The sequence below is a fragment of the Arachis hypogaea genome, chromosome 4 (assembly GCF_003086295.3).
Source record: "Arachis hypogaea cultivar Tifrunner chromosome 4, arahy.Tifrunner.gnm2.J5K5, whole genome shotgun sequence".
Lineage (NCBI taxonomy): Eukaryota > Viridiplantae > Streptophyta > Magnoliopsida > Fabales > Fabaceae > Arachis > Arachis hypogaea.
The window spans coordinates 11,951,990-11,960,454 of NC_092039.1; the positions used below are offsets into that span (position 1 = coordinate 11,951,990).

An 8,465-nucleotide genomic window follows, 5' to 3' on the forward strand; every position below is an offset into this window, starting at 1 on the left:
AGTATTAATTCTGTGGGTTTTTATGTTCCAGGAGGAACTGCTGTATTACCATCAACAGCTTTGATGCTTTCTGTTGTAAGTGAAAATTTTTATCAAACTTGAATCAGTTAGATGTTGGCATGTTTATGTTTAATTGGTTGTTTTTGTTATTTGACTTTTGAGTTTGTATTTGAATGAGATCATAATATTCTGGTTTATGTATTACTTTTAATTTGGATGATATTTTAAGATTTATATTAGATTATAATTATATTTTAATGTGTTTATTTATATTTTATTTATTATTTTATTATAAAACGGTTTTTTCGATTCTATTATAATCGAACTGATCAAACCTATAAACCAATAAATCAATAATTAAAGTGGTTTGATGACCGATTCGGTTCTCAAAACCTTAAAAATAACCCTATTCCAAAAGGATCTTTAGCTAGTTGCAACCCGATGCTCCTTCCGCTCCTGAACTCAATCAATAGCACTATTCCATTATTGTTGGTGGCAAAACAACATTTAATTTCGCGCTTGAACTCGCTTGAGCTCCGTCGCCCGCTTATTTAATATATTATATAATTATATATTATATTTTTTAATTAATATATATAATTTAAAATATTTAATTAAATATTATTTTCATATTTATTTTATGTTCACTCTTTTTAAATTAATTATTTTTTAAATATCTAAAATTATTAAAATAAATATTAAATTTTATTGAACCGCTATAAATTAAAAATAAATATTTTATGATTAATAAAAATATTTTTTATTTGAAGCAATAGAAATAAAATTTTAATTAGCAAAGCCTTGAAGAGGACAACAAATTGAAAGAGAGAATGAAGTTTTAAGGACTTTTATATTTAGAGTAATATTATGCTACTCAAAAGTTTTTTTTCAGCAATGCTAAAATGAGTTGGACAAAGTATTAGATTAATACGTGTTGTTTTAAAATGACAAAAACATAAAAAATCAGTAAAAGCAGTTGAATTACAGAATAGTAGGTATGAAATGCCAGGTAGTTATAAGACAAAATTTATGTTAATTGAGATGGTTATAATTTTTTAACTATTATAACAATTTGACTGTTTTTGTATTACTACATATGGGCGTTTTTAGTAAGTACATGGATTGGGCTGGCAGGATATTATCGGAGGTTAAAAACAAAAATTTTTTCAATTGCAATATTGTTTCTTTTTCCTTTTAGAGTGATGTTTATAGAGTACCAAGAACACTACAACATTTTCAGGTTGAGGTAACATTTAAAAAGTGTTGCCTAAAGGCTGACAAAAAGTTGCTTTTGATCTATGGCAACACTTTTAGGCCTAAGACAACGTTTTTGGTCGGCGTTGCATATGCAGCCGTTGCCTTAGATCAAGGCAACACTTTTTTGTTTCAAAAGCAACGCTTTTGGGAGCAACACTTGGTAAGTGTTGCCTTTGGTTGAAAAACAACAACACTTCAAAGGTGTGTTTGAGACAATACTTTTGTAGTGTTGTCTCTTCTCTCGTATTTTGGTCACTACTAAAAAGTGTTGCCTATTTGCAATAAAATCCAACCCTTTTATGTGTTGCTTATAAGTTTGAATTTACAATACTTTAAAGTGTTGCCTATTAGTTTTGAATATGCAACTTTTTAAAGCATTGCCTTTTCTTTTGAATATGCAACCTATACAAGCGTTGCCTTTTCTTTTGGATATACAACCTATACAAAGGTTGCTTTTTCTTTTGTATATGCAACCATACAAGTATTGTCTAATATTCAAAATATGCAACTAATAAAAGGGTTGCCTTTTTTATAAAAATAAAATTACTTTTGTAATAAAAATACAAAAAAATAAAATTTATAATAAAATTTTTTATTCATACATGTGCAATTATTTTAATTAATAAATAAATTTATGCACAAAAGAAAAAAATTATAAAAAAATTATAAAAGAGACAAAATAACTAATAATAAAATTCTAATTAAAATAGATATTAAAAAATTCAATTAGTATTTCAAATACATGTTCATCAATAATTCTCAACAAAATAATAAAATTCTTGTCTAACAATAATTGTCATAACAAAATAGTAATTAATATTTATCAAAAAGATGTCTTAGATTGATCGAATACAAACTAAAACTAATTAATATCTTGCGATTTCAGATTGATCACTAAACTTCAATGGCAAGGTGATTTCCATCAATATAAGAGCATTAGTGGAAGAATGGTAACAGAGGTATCTGTTGGTGGCTTCTGTTAATACAACATAGTAACATCAGGAAGGATCAAAGCAGACAAAGGAACAAGCTGAAACTGACCACACCAATGCTTCAAATTGCAGTTATGGTTATTGTGCAATGTGGCACCTGCATGATGCAGTCCACAATTTAAAACCTTGAATCAAATCACAATCCAGTAAATGCAGGTTTTGGCATAGAAGAGGTAAAAGATAATAGAGAGCACTATAATTAACTAACAACAATAGAGGATACAAACATTTATTCCACCAAATTGTTCATAGTGATATTACTATTAAACTAAAAACGATTATCGTCTTAAACATCAGCTAAAAACGATTTTTATTTATCAAAATGGAATCTGAAACTTGCTATATACGCACGGTTGCTTAATATAAAATATATAAAAAAGTGCAAAAGAATAACATAAACATATATCAATTAGTATAATAAAAGAATAAAGATATACAACATACTTTAAGTGTCGATTAAGCTTTTTATTTATAATATTTGAAAGATAAATTTAAGGAATTCGAATACATATAGAATTCTCCTTAGTTTGAATATAATTTATAATCCACATTGAACCGTAATAATTTTAAAATGGAGTCTCTTCATTCTTATTAAAATATAAGAATGAGACCAAAATTAAAAAAAAAGCTAACTAAATACAAACTAATCATAATTCTTTTATTATTCTAAAAAAATATTAATAATTACTTTTGAAAAGATATATTTTAAAATTAAAATACTTTTATATTTTAATTTTTTAATTAAACAATCAGTATTTTGTTACATAAAGGAGAGGAAAGATGAAAGCACGCCATATATACCTCTTAAAACTAGGAGCTCAGCAAAGAATGAGTAGAAGTTCCTTGACTGAAGTTGATCTAAGAGATTTCAAATGAGTTGTAAAATATAATTAAAAATTTAAATAATGAAAAATAAGTATATTCACTTTTTTACCATGCTAAAATAAGTATATGACCGTATATAAAAATTTATTGACTTGTTTGTGGACTAATTCTTAATATATTGAATTATTGATGCATCAAGAACAGCAAGTGGCATATATGTATATATTTATTTGTTTGATTCATCTTGTATTTCTAGAATGAAAAAAATTGGACAATACCTAGGAAATATTTGAAAAAGCTATAACAGAAAGTGACTCACTGACATGGAAAATTTCTCAACTATCCATATAGTACATATTTCCTTAATAGAATCAGTATCATTATCAAGATTGGAAAAAGAATTAAACTTACTTTATGGCCTTTGATGTTCACTACTAACCTGTGAGGCAAGTAAAGTTGATACTGGATTGACAGGATAAACACAGGGATATTCTTCAAAGTTTTCATACCAAATTTGAACTCCTGATTTTTTTAGACAGTATCTATGTCTAAAAGAAAAATTGTTAACACAAATCTTTCTACCTGATAAAATAAAATATGCATATAGAATAAATTGTGAAATTCCCACTAGCCATTTATGAATGTCAATTCAGAGATTAGGTGCATTTCATTTGAATTCTAATCAGAAGATGACTCATGACTGTATATGATCTTTGTGTTTGTGGATTAATCTGCACTCACAATTGAAAATACTTTGTGAGCGCAATCTAGTTCACAGGTCAAAACAAGGGTGTATAATTCCCTTGCATGACAACTTACAAACTTCAGAATCTAATTTAGAGATTTCAACCATAAGAAAATAAAGAGATATCTTTTGGCATGGTAAGATGTGAAGTTTATTGAACTTACTATTGATGAAGTTATTGTTCTCCATGTTGCAGCAAATTAGTTCCATGAGACTGAGCAGCTAAGAGGTCTTCCTTCATTCAACTTGGAACTGAAAATAAAAATGGGTTGTATTTTTAAATATTTATAAAGATATGATAAATGATGAATATATGTTTTTGACCCACTTGTGACAGAGACAAAGGCGATTTACCAATACACGGTATTCAATAGTTATAAAACAATCTTCCCAAGGCTATGACCGATTGCTAGCATAACAACGTAACCAGCATCTGGTTTAAATCAAGTTTACCCTAAAATTCCAATAGGTTAACCCATTTCTTTCAAGACTAGTTATCTTGGACATACCTAAAGGCATTTCCACATTCCCTCTAATAATAACACATCCAACCACAAGAGAAAACAACCAGATTTTTTTTTTATTTAAATAAAAACCGAAAACAAAGGTAAACACGACATATATCTAAGCTACATCCCCAACATAGAAAGCTAGCAGGGTATACCAAAGGATCTAGAAACAACAGCTATCAGCTGATTAGGCCATAATTCTCAAGTTTTAAGACCCTTCCATAGAAATGGATCTCAAGCAGTTTTAGAAAGTTGACACACACTTAGTATTACAAGTATAAGTATTAGGATTCAAAACTAATGCACACAGTGACAGTATAGTTGCCTCAACACTAATGCACACAACAACAAGTTTCATATAACCAAAAATTAGGATTCAGAACACAAAAATAGAAAAAAAAAACAGAGAAAAAATCATGAGTACCTGCAGAACAATGATCAGCGGTAATGAACCCTAGCTGAAGAACGCTGGTAAATTGGAAGAGATCAGAAATGAACGGCAGGCAAAACCTAGAGAAGCTCAAAACAGCAACATTATTACTAAAAATCCTATAATAACAACATCAACATTATTAAAATTAGGATTCAAAACAAGGTCACATTTCTCACTATTTTTGCATAAGTAGCTACTTCTCCTAATTTAGAATACGGACGAGTAAAGCAGAACTCAGCGCGAGAGAACGAAGAACAAGGTGCGAGCAAAAGAACATAGCGGAGCAGAGCAAACCTCGGCATGAGCAGAAGAACATGGCGGAGCAGAGCAGAACTCGACTCGAACAGAAGAACACGACAGAGCAGAGCAGAACTAGGCGCGAGTAGAAGAACACGACGGAGCAGAGCTAGCAGAATAACACGGCACGAGCAGAAGAACACCGCGGAGCAGAAGAACACGGCGGAGTAGAGTAGAACTCCGCGGAGCAGAGAGAAACGCAGAATGCACGCATCAGTGTTGTGAAATTAGGGAAATTGTGTTAGGGTTGGGGTTGGGGATTTAGGGTTATTCATGATTTTGATTCTGAACGCCGTCTAAGCATTCGTCTGGGAGAGATCGGAGACCAACGCGCCTCCGCAATCATCCATGAAACTCACACGCGCCGCCCGAGCAAGCCTCCATGGAGCTGGTGCATCCGCTCGAAAGAACCTTCCAGGACAAACTCGAAGGCTCGATCCCTAACGGTGGTGAAGAAATCGCTGAATTCGGTAACAAACGAGGTAAATCGAAGCGAGCCACAACATGAGCAAAGCGTATGAGATCGAATTTCGCTCCTCGAACCACAGTAACAACAGCAGCAGCAAAAAGAGAAAACAACAACAACGATAACGGAGAAGAAGACGCTTACCGTGATTTTGATTACGCGCAGGAAGACGAAGACTATCACGATTTAGTAACAGGAGTGAATAAGGTGATGAATATATGCTTTGCTGCTTAAAATATTTTGAGGGAAGAGTAAAATTTTAATAGAAAATATTGAATTATTTTAGGCAACGATTATAATGAGAAGTCTATTTAAAAACTTAAAAGCATCCTTCGTAAAGGATAATCTATGAAACCATAAGCGTTGCTTGATTAATTTACTAAAGTAACGCTTTTTACATGTTTTCTAACTGATCAAAGACAATGCTTATGACACGTTAGTTAATGAAGAGTTACAATAGCCTTATTCTTTTGCAATAAATTTTGAATGTTGCTTTTGATCATTATAAACAACATTTTTTAAGTGTTATCTGTATTACATGTTGCAATAGTTCAAAAGTGTTGTAGTGGAAATAAAATTAAAATTTTATGAATAATAATAACTTGTATTAACTTGTATTTCGGATTTTTTTATGTTTTAGGTTTTGGATTTTTTTAATATTTTTATATTTTTAAATTTTTAAATTTTTAAATATTCTTAATTTTTTAGATGTCTCATTTTGTTATGTTTTAAAATTCTTAAAATAATTTTGGATATTACGTTTTAGATGTTTTTTTTGCTATGTTTCAGATGTTTTTTATTATGATTTTTTAAAATAATTTTAGAATTTTAAAATAATTTAAAATTTTTTAAGGTGATTTTAAATTTTTAAAATAATTTTAAATATTTAAAATAATTTTAGATGTTTGTTGTTATTAGAATTTAGATATTTTTAAATTTTAAATTTTTTATTAAGTTTTAAATATTTTTTATAATAATTTGAATTTTTTTTTTAAATTCAAAAAAAATTAGTTGACTGCAGTTGGTAGCACTCGTCGTTATTAGTTTTCTAGCAAGATTGTAATCAGAAACAAATAATTTATTAACTTTTTTTTAACAAGACAATCAAGTGGCGTCAGGTGTAAAGCTAAAAACCTATGCGTCTGGTGTGTTAGACTAACTTATATCATCGACATATATACCAATATAGAAACTAGGATCATATATACTTCTTTATTATGCTTCGAGTGTATTTTCTAAAACTCAAATTTTATAGTGCAAATAACTCGGTAAACACACTTGACTGACATACTACAATTTAAGTATTTTTTTAGTTTATATATATATATATATATATATATATATATATATATATATATATATATATATATATATATATATATATATATGCATATATATGAATGAGTATATTTTATACTTATATTAAACAATAATATGTACCCATATATTGATAGAAAACAAGCACACATGATTATTCATTATATTTTAATTTTTTTTTTATGAATGTTGGTTACATGTTGGTCAAAAAGTTATATTAGTTATCTATGAGGACACCAAGACACTTGAACATATATTTTTTAAGTAATTTATCTTCACAATATAATATCTTTATATAAAAATAAGAAAGAGTTAGTACACAATTATTTTTCTTCTTAAAATACCCTAACATAGTATAATTATAATATATATCTTATAAGATATATATTTTCCTTTTATTTCTAAAACTCCAATGATCTAAGAAAATAAAATATTTATCATTTTAATAAATTATATATTAATTTTTATTGCAATAAGAACAAAAATGTTTAAAAAACAATAAAAAAATTAGATTAAAACAATACAAAGTTACGTTATTTTTGTTTTTTTAATTATCACTTATTTTCAGGGGCGGAGCTAGGTACAAGCAAAGGGGGGCAATGGCCCCTCCTAATTTTAATTTTTTACATGTAAATTATATATAAATTTCAGTTTAGCCCCCCCTTAAAATTTTATTTTAGTCTTATTTTATTGTGTAAATATTTTTTGCCCCCCTCCAATATTTTATCTAGCTCCGCCCCTGCTTATTTTATTTTGAGTTTCTTAATTATTACTAAAATAATTGAGTAACATTAAATATTATATATAAATATATAATTATAAATATTAATTAAGTTAAATAAAATAATTTTAAATTATTATTTTTCTAACATTACTGTAATAAAGAAGATACAAACAATGTTTTTCTCTACTTTGGTTTATGAATAATGTTTTCTCCACTTTTAAGGGTATAGATGACTAGATCTAAGCAGTTATTCAACATATATAGTAGTAATTTTACGCGGTTCACATTAACATGCATAAGGGAAGGAAGTTACCTGTAAAAGTATACATGAGTGAGCTCAGTTCAGATCAGAATTATCAAACGTTCCAACTCTTTCTCAGCAATTACAATAAGCTCTCTCCTCTTCAACAAAACACAAGGAAGAAATGAGCAAAGAGATGTTGTTTGTTTTAGTAAAGTGTTTCTGGTTTCTCCATTATTATTATTAGGATTATTAGGTGAAGAAGAATTAAGAGGGGGAGGGAGTGAGTTGGTGTGAGTGTCAGTGAGCACTCTTTGAATCATGTGACTTGTTCAGCTATTCCAATTTAACTCAACTACTTCTCTTAATTATATTGCTCCAATCATGCATTAATTCAAAGAAAAGTATAAGTAACCAACAATAATTTTGAATAATGTGATTTAATAGGGTTAAAAGAATAAATTAATCTTAAATTTAATTAGTAGCATTAAATTAGAGTGTATTATATTTTTATTTAATTGGTGATTGTTCATGTTGTTAAAGATAATCATTGTTTACCTAACACTCTTCTCCGCTACACATCTAAACAATTTTACATCTAAATTCATCCAAGTCATTTAGTTTACGCTCGGAACTTCGTCGTCTTCTTCTTATTTCTC

At 28.5% G+C, this 8,465-nt stretch overlaps 1 long non-coding RNA gene across 1 annotated transcript; it reads right to left on the bottom strand.

Moving 5' to 3' along the window:
* Nucleotides 1-1,976: 1,976 nt before the first annotated feature.
* LOC112796297 (uncharacterized) lies at nucleotides 1,977-8,129 on the bottom strand. The gene is made up of 5 exons (XR_003199082.3): nucleotides 7,879-8,129; nucleotides 4,753-4,838; nucleotides 3,984-4,071; nucleotides 3,051-3,107; nucleotides 1,977-2,346 (listed from the first exon to the last, which is right to left on the bottom strand). It is a non-coding gene; the product is annotated as an uncharacterized lncRNA (long non-coding RNA).
* Nucleotides 8,130-8,465: the final 336 nt, after the last annotated feature.